This window comes from Sinocyclocheilus grahami, unplaced genomic scaffold, assembly GCF_001515645.1.
Source record: "Sinocyclocheilus grahami isolate Dianchi unplaced genomic scaffold, SAMN03320097.WGS_v1.1 scaffold651.1, whole genome shotgun sequence".
In the NCBI taxonomy this organism is placed as follows: domain Eukaryota; kingdom Metazoa; phylum Chordata; class Actinopteri; order Cypriniformes; family Cyprinidae; genus Sinocyclocheilus; species Sinocyclocheilus grahami.
Window position 1 is genome coordinate 328,754 of NW_015505830.1, and position 13,818 is coordinate 342,571.

General features: G+C 37.4%; 1 long non-coding RNA gene across 2 annotated transcripts in view; it reads left to right on the top strand.

The window, feature by feature from the left end:
* The first annotated feature begins 3,036 nt into the window (after positions 1–3,036).
* Positions 3,037–13,818, top strand: part of LOC107558596 (uncharacterized) — a 14,833-nt gene continuing 4,051 nt past the window's right edge. Inside the window, exons 1-3 of one of the 2 annotated variants that reach the window (XR_001605502.1) lie at positions 3,037–3,285; positions 3,490–4,233; positions 8,224–8,271. This is a non-coding gene — a long non-coding RNA (uncharacterized lncRNA). Of the gene's footprint in view, positions 4,234–8,223; positions 8,272–13,818 lie in introns of both variants that reach the window. The other variant, XR_001605501.1, reaches the window with a different exon arrangement.

The window sequence follows — 13,818 nt, forward strand, 5'->3', positions numbered from 1 at the left end:
TTGCCGCTGGTGGGTGGGGGGGGGGGGGGGGGGGGGTTCTGACATGTTGGTGTTTTATCTTTCATGTGGATGTTTTAAATATAGCTGGATAAAACAAAAACTGTGTCCGTCTTCATTTCAGGCTGCAAAGCAACAAAATGTGATTATTTTAGAGGGGGGCTGATTCTTTTCTATACACACTGTATCATTTGTTAGCAGAACATTCCTATTGTGCATCATTTCCGATTTTTTTTATTTTTTTTCAATTGTGCAAAGTGTGAAAATATAATTTTATTAGTGTTCAGATGCATAAAATGCTTGTGATGAAATTAGCTTAAATGAGTTGAAGATGGACATTTTATTCCACAAATGTTTAAAATGCAATTTCTACCACAGATTGAATTGTCATTTAAGATGTGGCGGAAATGACAATGTATGTCCATTATTGGACATTATTGGTTAGTAGACGAATTAAATGAACTAGTAAGAGTGTGAAATGTCTGTTTTAGGAAAATCTTTTTTCTAAGTCCAAAAAACTTGCTGGTTAAAGGAATTTGCACAAAAATCAATCCTGTCATTAATTACTCACCATGTTGTTTTCGGCAGCTCTTTTCCGTACATCATTTCATGCACTATATTCCAAGCCGTTAGAAGGATGCTTTGAGGAAGACACGTTTGAGTTATTAGTCAAGAAAAATCCTTGCCTTTTTTCACATTCATATCCAGAATACAAAATTAGCCTATTGTGTTCGGACATGTGAACCAGTGCAATTTTGGCATCAATTCTTGGACACGCTGTTTACTCTTATGGTTATCTGTGGTGTTATTAGTCATTTTTGAGAAATGTCTACTTTGTGTTCGAGAGAAAAAACCTGCAGCATTCAGGGTTATGAAATGTTAAAGTGAACTTTAAAAGCAAACCTTTAAAGCAAACAAATGAATGTTTGATGGAAAGAAGAACTAAAAAATAAATCCTCTGTTAATGTTCAGAAACTGTGTGGAATTCAAGGTTTCAAATACTTTCTATGCAGAAAGTAGTGTTCTTCTGCTTTGTTTCCACTCATTCTTTCTTTCTTTCTTTCTGGTGGGATTATGTGTGTGTGTGTGTGTGTGTGTGTGTGTGTGTGTGTGTGTGTGTGTGTGTGTGTGTGTGAGAAAACACACTGAGTCTGCGAGTCTGCGGAGGAGTATCTATGTCACTCTCTCTCTCTCTCTCTCTCTCTCCGTCTTTCTCCTCCTGCTCTGTACTTGCAGTTTTTCCACCCTCCCACTTCTCTCTCTCTTTATTTGTCTCTCTCTCTCTCCCTCTCAAATGCAAGGCCATGTGGGACGTCTGATGAGGAGTTTCACCCCTCTACGTCTCCAGTTTCATATCTCTCTTTCCCTCTCCACCGTTCTTTGGCTTTCCGTACGGGTTCCTCGAGCTCCGCTGTCTTTGCAAGGTGAAGACCCGCTGGAGACTAGTTTAAAGAGTGTAAGGGGGGAAAAGGGGGAAAGAAAAAACCAGGCTTCTTTTTTTTCTGCCGAGGGCCTCCTGCCTAGAGTGCGACAGAGGCTCCACCACAAGCCTGCCAACACGCTCACATTTTCATGCACCCGATTGCGGAATTTCAGCAAGGTTTGCGGCTGCTTTTGATTCGCGAAGTGCCTATTTTGACATTTTCTCTTTCAATTTCAGTGAGCGGCCGAATCCATCGTGACACGAAGCCCACACCAGCGCAGCGCCAGGGCCCCTCGGAGTGCTGAAAACCTGCGGGATTTGCCATTTGGAAGTACTGACCTGCGACTTACCCGTTCCCGATCCATTCGGACAGGGGATTCAGGAGTGAAGCTGCTCCGCTCTGGGACAGGTGCCAATTGCTCACAAAAGGCGAGTGAAAATATCAGTGATCTGCAAAAGGAAACGTCGGGGGTGAGTGGAAAATGCAAACTCGCATGCGTCCGTGGAACTAACGCAGAAAAAAGTGAAGGATGGTTGCGAGGGGAGGGGAAGACCCCGAAAAAGAGGATCGTGAAAGAGGAGGTGGGGGGCGTTTATTCAAGCCTGCTTGATGCTCCTCGGGCCTTCGAGAGCTGATTGCATGTGCCGCGGTAACCGCGGGACCATTTGCATGCGGCAGACACGCTAATTGTATGTTTGCTAACATGCACCATTCAGCAAGACGCGCTCCAGTTCGCAGACGGGGTTCACACACGCCTCCCAGACGCCTCGGAGGCCTCCTATTGTTCCAGAGGCCCAGCCAAGCAGCCGGCGAGCCTAACCAGAGCCCTGCTCAGGCCTGCCGAGAGGGAGAACTGGAATTCGAGACCAGACGGGATAGCGGGATAGTGGACAGACTCACAGCCCCTCTCTCTTTCTCTCCGCAGCAAGAAAAAAGAGGCCTCCGGACGCTGACGTCCTCGCAGATATGTGTAAGTCACAGCAGCGTGTGCAAATGCATGTGTGTGTGTGTGTGTGCATGCTTTTTTCCTTTTTCGATGCACAGATTGCTCACGCGCTGGTAACGTTTATAACATGCATTTCTGAAGCACAGCATGCGGCGATTAAAATGCACTGATACGGGTCAAATGCACACAACAACAACAAACTACTTTTGTGCATTTTTACTTTTATTGCAGTTTATGAAGCATCGCTCAATTCAGTATTATTCCGAAATGCCTACAAATGCAACAAACTCTGTGATGTGTTCAAAATAAATGTCAGATTACAATTATCTTCATTTGGATGCATTGAAATTTGCGAAAATGCTTATTCTGATACTTTTCAACCATGTTGAAAACTGAAACTTTTGTACGTAACGGCCTTGTATTATTAAATAAAATGGTGAAAGAGGTATTTTTCAGTATTTATATTTAGGTCAAAATGCTGCTGTTTTTTTTTCTTTCTAAATTATAATCGGTAGCAAGAGGTCTGGCTTTACTCTTTGTATCTGGCTTCTATTGAATTACGGTCTTGGTGTGTGTGTGTGTGTGTGTGTGTGTGTGAGAAAACACACTGAGTCTGCGCGCTGGGGGAGGAGTATCTATGTCACTCTCTCTCTCTCTCTCTCTCTCTCCGTCTTTCTCCTCCTGCTCTGTACTTGCAGTTTTTCCACCCTCCCACTTCTCTCTCTCTTTATTTGTCTCTCTCTCTCTCCCTCTCAAATGCAAGGCCATGTGGGACGTCTGATGAGGAGTTTCACCCCTCTACGTCTCCAGTTTCATATCTCTCTTTCCCTCTCCACCGTTCTTTGGCTTTCCGTACGGGTTCCTCGAGCTCCGCTGTCTTTGCAAGGTGAAGACCCGCTGGAGACTAGTTTAAAGAGTGTAAGGGGGGAAAAGGGGGAAAGAAAAAACCAGGCTTCTTTTTTTTCTGCCGAGGGCCTCCTGCCTAGAGTGCGACAGAGGCTCCACCACAAGCCTGCCAACACGCTCACATTTTCATGCACCCGATTGCGGAATTTCAGCAAGGTTTGCGGCTGCTTTTGATTCGCGAAGTGCCTATTTTGACATTTTCTCTTTCAATTTCAGTGAGCGGCCGAATCCATCGTGACACGAAGCCCACACCAGCGCAGCGCCAGGGCCCCTCGGAGTGCTGAAAACCTGCGGGATTTGCCATTTGGAAGTACTGACCTGCGACTTACCCATTCCCGATCCGTTCGCACAGGAGATTCAGGAGTGAAGCTGCTCCGTTTTGGGACAGGTGCCAGTTGCAAAAGGCGAGTGAAAGCATCGGTGATCTGCATGAGGAAACATTGAGGGTGAGCGGAAAACACAAACTCGCAAACGTCCGTGCAACTATCGAAAAAAAAAGTGAAGGATGGTTGCAAGGGGAGGGGGAGACAGAAAAAGTGGATCGTGAAAGAGGAGGTGGGGGGTGTTTATTCAAGCCTGCTTGATGCTCCTCGGGCCTTCGAGAGCTGATTGCATGTGCCGCGGTAACCGCGGGACCATTTGCATGCGGCAGACACGCTAATTGTATGTTTGCTAACATGCACCATTCAGCAAGACGCGCTCCAGTTCGCAGACGGGGTTCACACACGCCTCCCAGACGCCTCGGAGGCCTCCTATTGTTCCAGAGGCCCAGCCAAGCAGCCGGCGAGCCTAACCAGAGCCCTGCTCAGGCCTGCCGAGAGGGAGAACTGGAATTCGAGACCAGACGGGATAGCGGGATAGTGGACAGACTCACAGCCCCTCTCTCTTTCTCTCCGCAGCAAGAAAAAATAGGCCTGTGGAAAGCGCTGCCTCCGGGCGCTGACGTCCTCGCAGATGTGTGTAAGTCACAGCAGCGTATGTGTCCGTGCGTGAATGCATGTGTGTGTGCATGCTTTTTTCCTTTTTCGATGCACAGATTGCTCACGCGCTGGTAACGTTTATAACATGCATTTCTGAAGCACAGCATGCGGCGATTAAAATGCACTGATACGGGTCAAATGCACACAACAACAACAAACTACTTTTGTGCATTTTTACTTTTATTGCAGTTTATGAAGCATCGCTCAATTCAGTATTATTCCGAAATGCCTACAAATGCAACAAACTCTGTGATGTGTTCAAAATAAATGTCAGATTACAATTATCTTCATTTGGATGCATTGAAATTTGCGAAAATGCTTATTCTGATACTTTTCAACCATGTTGAAAACTGAAACTTTTGTACGTAACGGCCTTGTATTATTAAATAAAATGGTGAAAGAGGTATTTTTCAGTATTTATATTTAGGTCAAAATGCTGCTGTTTTTTTTTCTTTCTAAATTATAATCGGTAGCAAGAGGTCTGGCTTTACTCTTTGTATCTGGCTTCTATTGAATTACGGTCTTGGCAGCAGAACTGGGCCTTTGATCCACCGTACTCTGCCAACTGATTTTATTTATTGCAATCTTTTTCTCCTTTGAATTTAAATATATTTATTTTAATTGCTATTGCATATACAGTGATTTTTATTTGTGTGCTTTTTGATCAAAAATATTTGAAACCTACAGAATGCACATGTGGTTTGCACTTTTAAGGTAAAATGTTTGCACCATGCATTTAAAAAGCAACAAAAATATTATATATAGCTGATTATGCTTTAACACATTTATGATTAAATTAATATCTAGCAAAGCTCGGGAGATTTATTTATTTTTTTAAATAATTTTTTAATTTTTAAGACAAATCCCTACATCCCTACATTTTAAATATAACTCGCACATCTATATGTATAAGGGTATTCCATGAATTAAAAATAAATATTGAGACACTTGATTTTATACATATATTCCCTAAATAATATTACAGTGAATTCTGAAACTTGACCAATATTTATTTACTATCGGTTATTTATGATTTATAGAATTCCGGATTGTATTTTTTGTAAAGGTGGTTTTTTTCTGATAATTGTCAGGCAGTTTTTAGGATATTCTGTTGTAATGCGTGGGGTGTAGATTTATGCCTTCCAGCCAAATACTCCTGCTATAACTGTTATTGTGGGTGTGGAATAATTCAACTGGATTCCCAGATTGTGTGTGTGTGTGTGTGTGGGGGGGGGGGGGTTTTTACCTGCAGTTGTCGTTGATTTTGCTGATTTTGCAACTTCTCTGTGGTTGGCAAAGAACTGCTAAAGCAAGAACAGGGCACTTCATCCAATGTGGAGACTTGAAACATTTTAATTGTGAAATGTATGTTAGTTCCGCATGCACACACACACACACACACACACACACACTTAGAGGTTCTTCAAAAATACATATTTATCACAGTAAAAATGTAGTAGACTGCTTAGAATTGAATTTCGGAATAGTTCTAAATATTTGCATCTTGATTGGTCAGGCACACAGTGAGAAGTACTTCAAAAATACATATTTGTTATGGTAAAAAATTTAGTACACAGCTTAGAATTGAATTTCGGGATAGTTCTAAATATTTGTGAACTTCATTGGTCTCACACACACACTCTTAACTTTGTTTAAGTACTGTCTTAAGTCCTGATTTTATTTCATAATTTAAATAAACTTTTAAAACACACACACACACACACACACACACTCACACACACACACACACACACACACACGGTCTGCAGTGAATGGGTCTCATTCCTCAGTAGTTTGGGCCTCAGTGTGTGTGAAGTTCAAGTCCACCATTTTGATTCAGTGTGTGAATCGAGCTCTATCGGTACTTTTAGTCAATATGGATACAAAAAATGTATATATATCTATTGTATTGACAAAATTAAACAGACCCCAGAATAATTTTTTAATAGTTGCCACTATATTTTAAGAAAAGTAATTTCCTGTCAAAAAAAGTTTATTTACTAAAACACACCCACGCACACTCTTAACTTTGTTTAAGTACTGTCTTAAGTCCTGATTTTATTTCATAATTTAAATAAACTTTTAAAATGTTTTTGCAATTATTTTGTGCACATGAAAACTGAAAACTGAAACACTGGCTTATATCAGTGTATGTACACACACTTTTACCTTTATTTTGAAGATTAACTTAGATAAAAGTGATCAATAAATTAAATGAAGGTTTGTTTTTTAATTTGAGATTAGAGTCTATTTGAATTATAATTAGCTTTATGTCAAATCTGCATACTTTTATGAATAATATATGTAAAATATATGTGTGTGTTTTGCATTGTCTTCAGTGTGTGTGTGTGTGTGCGTGTGTGATTTAAATTTTTTACATTTTAAATATATTCCAAACTAAACTAGCAAACACACAATGACCAGAATCACAGATATTATAACGCATATAACATTTTGTGACACTTTAGTGTGTGATTTTGAATGGTTGTCTATTAGCATGTGTATTGTCTAACCTACTGTATACAGTTTAGTCCCAAATAACAGAGCAGAATGTTTAGTATTGTTTGCGTTTATGATGCACTGCGGAGCCATTTATTCTACTGCATTTTATTTTTGGCTTAATCTATTGAAGTATTTTTAATCCTATTACATTTGTAGTTATTGTCTTTGTTTCTGATGTTTTGCATATAATGTGTTATCAGTGTGATACAAACACACTTCTTATAAATATACTGCACACGTTTGTGAAATATAATGACTTATATTTCATCATAGTTTGTTGCTCTTCTCCAAAGTCTGAGCTTTCATTGAGTTCACCACAACGTTAGGATCATTTGTGTTAGCTGACAGATTTATTGGGTCATTTACTGCTAGATAATCCTTTGTTGCACAGTTGTTAGTCACAAAACGGATTTACACATCTTTCCGTGTTTTTGCAATTTGCACCAAATGTTTTGCAGAAAAGTGAGACAAAAAAAATACAAAGAAGAAAGAGTGTAATCATGTGCATGTATAGTCATGAAGAGTCACTTAACGTAATTAAAATACAATTACAGTCCCAAAATTTACATGTTTATCATGCTGGCGTGCAAAACTGTAAAGCGAACTGTAAATTCTAGAAAAAGTTTAGAAAGTAAGTGTCGGCTTTAACTGTCACAAAATATTACATATTATATTAAAATTTATATTCATTATCTAAAATGTGTTCTCTTTAAAAATACACTCTTTAAACTCACACAGTACTCATGTTCAAAATAAAGTCATATGCATAAAAAAAAATACTTCAAAACTTCTCTCATCGCAACATATTTAACATTTTGAGCTGTTATAAAATCATGTTTATTTTGGAAATTCTCAGTCATTCTTGCTATATTATTAGAAATGATATTGGATTCGGTAGATAATGCAAATCTCTGTTTTTCCATTTTCTTTTCAGTTTTGTTTTATGTTGTGGCAGATTATGTATTTATATGTGTACTAGCTCCTTATTAGTTCGTAAATGCAGATTATGTGCTTTAATGAGACATGCATTCGAAATTTGCTGGCATTTTTCATAATGTTATGTCTTTTTTTTAGCAGAATTACCAAATTGAAAATTTGCAGGATGTCTCTTTGAATTACATATTCACATTGATTAAAGCATGTTCTGTTTTTTTATTTAATAATCACTAATTACTTAACCTTTTGTTGATCTTTGATCAATAATTCACTAAATAAATCTCTGCAGCAGTCATCAATTAAGCGTATTGATGATTTACTTCATTAAACAAATAGCATAATGTTTATGAACAGCATGGTTTAATTCTTAAAAAAAAAGCAGATGTGCTTTTTTTTTTTTTTTTTTTAGTAAAATGAAATACCACGAATACAGCAGTAACTGAAATATTACATATACTGTACTTTTAAGCAAACAAATTGCTCATTTTACAAAATGATAATTATAATAATATATGTTTATGTTCTTCTTTAGGCACAAGAGAAGTTTGAAATGGACTAACCAAGATGCTGCCCTGCACAGGTCAGTACAGATGATCTTTTTTAAGTACTTAAATGATATGAATTATAATAATAATAAAATATACATATATGTAAAAAAATAAAAGCCTGTGCGTTTAACAATTACATGTGGTTGCTTTATAGTTATTGATTAGATGGTCTGTATTCTAAACTTGGAGATGAAGTTCAAGTTCAACTTGATTTTAATTGTTTAATGAATCAGAAATAGTTTTTAGAAAAGACTAATTGCATGACTTTTTTGGACTGTATAATGAATATAATGCACTTTTGTACGTTCGATCCTGGTGGGAACCCGTTTCTATTCTAATGCACCTGATAGTGTCGCCCTCTAGAGTCCGGCCCCGACACTGCTAGTGCAGGGCCAATTTAACAATCCCATAATCACAAAGCAGATGTCAAAATTCATTTGTAAAAGGCCCAATGCAGTTACTGCACTAGAGCTACATTATTTCACTTTAGCAGCATCACTAAACGGCCTGAAAGAGTAAGTAAGGCAAGACACTATGCATGCTTTTTTTTTTTCATGCACTGGTCAATTTTTGTTTTGGGGATTTTGCTTTTCATAATGTGTTGGCTAGGTCAAATTACACGTTTACGTGCTTATTTTATTGCACTTTATCTATTTGCTTCTGTAGATTTCTTTTACAACATTTTATATTCAATAGCAATTTTCACAAAATGAGTTTGTTTCTCCACTTCAGCAGCACTAGCATACACCACAATCTACCGTTTTATTCCTATCTATATTCTGAAGGATTTTATGGAAGGGTTTGTTCATATGTCATTCGCCTGATTTTATTATTGAACTATCTATTTGCATCTGTAGATTTCAATTACAATGCATGGGATGCATTGAGGTCGTTTTCTCAAAATGAGTTTGTTTCTCCACTTCAGCAGCACTTATATTAACCAAAATGTATAGTTGTGTTCGGTTTTTATAGAGGGGTTTGTTCATATGTCATTTATACAGCGTTTTATTCCTACAAGCATGGTGAAAATGACTTTATCTTGATAGAGACAGAAATCCAGAAATCGCCTCTGTAAAAATGAATGAAGAATTTGAAATGAAACAAGAATTTTGAATCTGGATTCATCCGAGGTTCATATTTATGTTGTGGAAATATATGTGTAAATTATGGGATGCTTTATTAGATAATGCATCGTTTGCTTTTTTAAAGATAGCGTTTCAGAAAACGTTTTTTTTTCAGCAATTCTTAATGTAATCACTCAACTGGGGAAGTATGGTAATATATATGTTTTTTTTTACCATATTCACCTGTGGTATCTTGCCTTAACCCATAGCGCAGCCGCTGTGGACTTATTTACAGATTCAGTCTTGAATGTGAATGATCCATGTGTCATTTTTGTCAAGTCACGACAAAGCTGTGGGTGCTATCAGAGCTCCTGTGTAATTTGTTGGGTAGATGTTTTTGTGCTTTTATTGCTTTCATTTTTTAATAATGTCTTTTCATCCTCCTGAGTGGAGGTCGAGAGACAAACTTGTTCAAAGGTAGTTTGATGTTTTATCACTGACAGCACAATGGCTTCAAATTCGTAGAATTATTAGTTTTTGTTTAATATTTGTCAAAAATTTGGTCGAGCGTGTTAAACTGTTGCCATCATCTTGTTTACAGCTGATTATTATTGCTTACTTTTATAGTAGCTGATAAATCAAGTGTAAGTCATGTGATCTGTGGCTATATTTCTGAGTTTGCTACTCAATGAAATTTGAGTAGAAGAAGAATGGGTGAGAGATGAGCATAAGCAAACGAGATCATCATTCTTACACTTAAGGTTGTTTATTAGTTCCATTAAGAAACTTCTTTAAAAAAAATAAAGGTTCCAAAAGGTTTTTTTTGCAGTGACGTCATAGAGAAAAAAACATGTTTGCTTCTTGAAGAACCTTTCAAAGAAACTGTTTTTAGTAGAACCAATGTTCCCCTTAGTGTGAAGAACATTTTAATAATCTAAAGAACTGTTTTTTTTACTATAAAGAACCATAAAGGTTCCATGGATGTTAAAAGCTCTTAATGGAACCATCAGTGCTAGTTTTTTTGCAGTGACGTCATAGAGAAAAAAACATGTTTGCTTCTTGAAGAACCTTTCAAAGAAACTGTTTTTAGTAGAACCAATGTTCCCCTTAGTGTGAAGAACATTTTAATAATCTAAGAACCAATCTATAAAGAACCATAAAGGTTCCATGGATGTTAAAAGCTCTTAATGGAACCATCAGTGCTAACAAAGAATCTTTATTTATAAGAGCGTATAGTGCCTTTTGTGCAATGGAAATGCATGTTAAAGGTTCTTCGTGGAACCATAAAAGCCAAAAAATAAAGGTTCCAAAAGGGGGGTTTCGCAGTGATGCCATAAAAAGAATCATTTTTGTTTTTCCCCCAAAGAACCTTTCAGAACCATCAATGCCAATAAGAACCTTTATTTTTAAGAGTCGAAAATGGTTCTTTAGATGATTTGAAATATTCTTAACACTGAGAAAAAATGGTTCTTGTGTTCACTGCACAATTCTTTTGGGAGCCCAGAATGACAGTGCTGCCAAAACCCCCTTTTTAAAAGAGACCAAGAAAGAAATAACAGCATTCCTTCTTATTTAGCCGCTTAGTTGTCGCCAACTGACTGCATGTAAATAAGCGCCTTCACAGCATCCATCTGCCCCTCTCAGAGTCATGACCTTGGATCCGGGCCATCAACTTATTTTTTTTTAGCATCAGCAAGCATTGTGACCTCTCTCACCACCTTTACCAGCTGAAATCCCTACTTATAGCAGTGTAATTAACTAATTAATGTTAGTAAAACAAAACTGTTTTAGTAAATGTAGAACAGCATTTATTATTGTGCATTCTTGTTAACTAATGTAGTTAATTAATGTTCAAAAATGAGACCTTATTGTAAAGCGTTACAAACACAGATGTCGCACCGCTGTATAGGTCACATTTTAATATTACGGATATATATGGATATAAAAATGCAGATTTTCCCAGGAGCACCTGATTTAACCTTAGAGCAAAAGAAGTAAAGCAGGTTTGTTCGCTACTAGTAAGCAATGCTAGTTTTACACAAAAGGCCATTGTTTTTACACCCATTGTTTTCCAGAATCTTCAGTTGCTTCATTCATGTATTTGTCATATAAATAATTAGGCCAAAAGCAACAGCTAGAAGTTGCAAATGGAAATAATCACTTGAGTGAATATTTACTCGCATCATTTTAGAGTTAAACTTGAATGACTGTTTTGCATCTAGTAAATAATATGGTGAATGTGTTTCCATCATAGCATATGCACTTCATGGTAGTAAAAAATTGTAAAAAAAAAAAAAAATATATATATATATATATATATATATTTAATGTACTTTTTAAAAACAAAAAAATGTTTTGTTTTATTTCAATCCAGTATTTTTATGCAATTGTCCCAAATTTGAATAAGAATGAGTGGATGGACATCTTGTTGTTGTTTCATATTCAAGGAGAGGAGTTAAATAAGTTTGTTCGCTACTAGTAAGCGATGCTAGTCTTACACAACAAGCCCAGGATTGTCTTGGTACCAGTTACTGCTGCCCTCCTGCTTGGCTTTGGCATAAAACACCATCCATATTGCTGTGTAAAAATGAATTATGAACTATATTGCATAACTGTACCCAATGCACGCAAATTTCCATGCCACCCCCTGTAGGAGCGCAGCATAGAAATCTCTCTGAGAGTTCCTCTCCCTCCAACCTGTGTATGCTTACATTTCCACCGAGCAGATGGCCACGCGGCATGGGATCTCGCGCGGTGTGACACGCTCACATATGAAACGGGAAGACTTCACATGCGGGCCCCTAAAGGAGAAATTTGGGTTGTTTTCTGATTGAATGTCTCTCTGATTGAAAGTGGGTTTTTTTTAGATCATGCTACGTTCCACAGCTTCAAGTATAATCTTGATTTGCAATGAAAAACAATAGCCTATATACAATTAGAAACTATGCCGCACATTATTTATCATCTTCCCCCAAAATTACCCCCACAAGTTCTTCCAAAAATGACAATTTGCTGAAAGTTTACTCACCCTCAGTCCATCCGAGATTAGGATGAGTTTGCTGCTTCATCAGATTTGGAGAAATGTAGCATTGCATCACCTGCTCAGCAATGGATGTGAATGGGTGCCGTCAGAATGAGAGTCCAAACAGCTGATAAAAACATCACAATAATCCACACCACTCCAGTCCATCAGTGAACATCTGGTGAAGCCAAAAGCTGCGTGTTTGTAAGAAATTTAGACGTTTTAATTTTAAACGGTCTCGTCCGACTAAAATACAAGTCCATAATCCAATATGTTTTCTGAAGTGAAAAAGTCATCTGGTCCGAATCAGGAGAGAAATCTGCACAAATTAAGCACCGTTTACAAGTCAAAACAGTCCTGAACAAATATGTGGGTAGATTTTGATATTAGAGTGCAACAGGAGATGGACTTTTTCACTGGAGGAAGCGTTATTATGGATTATGGACTCATTGACTAGAAGCAATGATTTGACGTTAAAACGTCTTAATGATGGATTTGACACGCAGCTTTTGGCTTCTCCAGATGTGAACTGATGGACTGGAGTGGTGTGGATTACTTGTGGATTATTGTAATGTTTTTATCAGCTGTTTGATCTCTCGTTCTGACGGCACCCATTCACATCCATTGGTGAGCGAGTGATGCAATGCTACATTTCTCCAAATCTGATGAAGAAACAAACTTCAGGCGGGGTATGAGGCCACAGAGGGCGATTTCAATCAAGCAAAGGCTTTCTGAATCACAAAACATGGCTGGTTGATATAGCAGAAAGTTGGTCACTGTTCAGATGCTAAGCCACGAGAAATTTGATCCTACACGGACGTAGGAACAATTGGAAAAGCGCATTTTTAAATCTCACTCACTCATATAAGAAATCTTAAGAACTAAATCATGTGTTGTCATTAAAACATATTTTAGGCCTAAAAGAAAGCTAGTTGTGAATTTAATTAATTTTCAGTCATATTATTTGTCAAGGTCAAGTCACAAGACCTATTTGATGTATATTTAGTAAATTATTTGGTAAATGTGTTAATCGTAGTTTATGCACTTCATCTTTTTGCAAGATGAAAATTATCATCAAAGTTGAAATAAAAACAAAAATGCACATACATTTTTAATTCGCATTTTAAGTTTTATTTGAAAAATCTTATTTTTCTTTACTTACATTTTTTACTTTCTTTATTTGTTGTTTTTTATTTTATTTTGTTTTATTTGTGTCCAATCAAGCATTTTATGCAAACATTTTATTTTTATTTATTGTTTGTTTGTTTTGATACACATTTTTCCTTGCTTGAGATAGATAGAAATAGATGGATGGATGGATGGATGGATGGATGGATGATGGTTGGATAGATAGAAATGGATGGATGGATGGATGGATAGATGATGGATGGATGGATGGATAGATATAAATGGATGGATGGATGGATGGATGGATAGATAGATAGAAATAGATGGATGGATAGATGGATGGATGGATGGATAGATGGATGGAT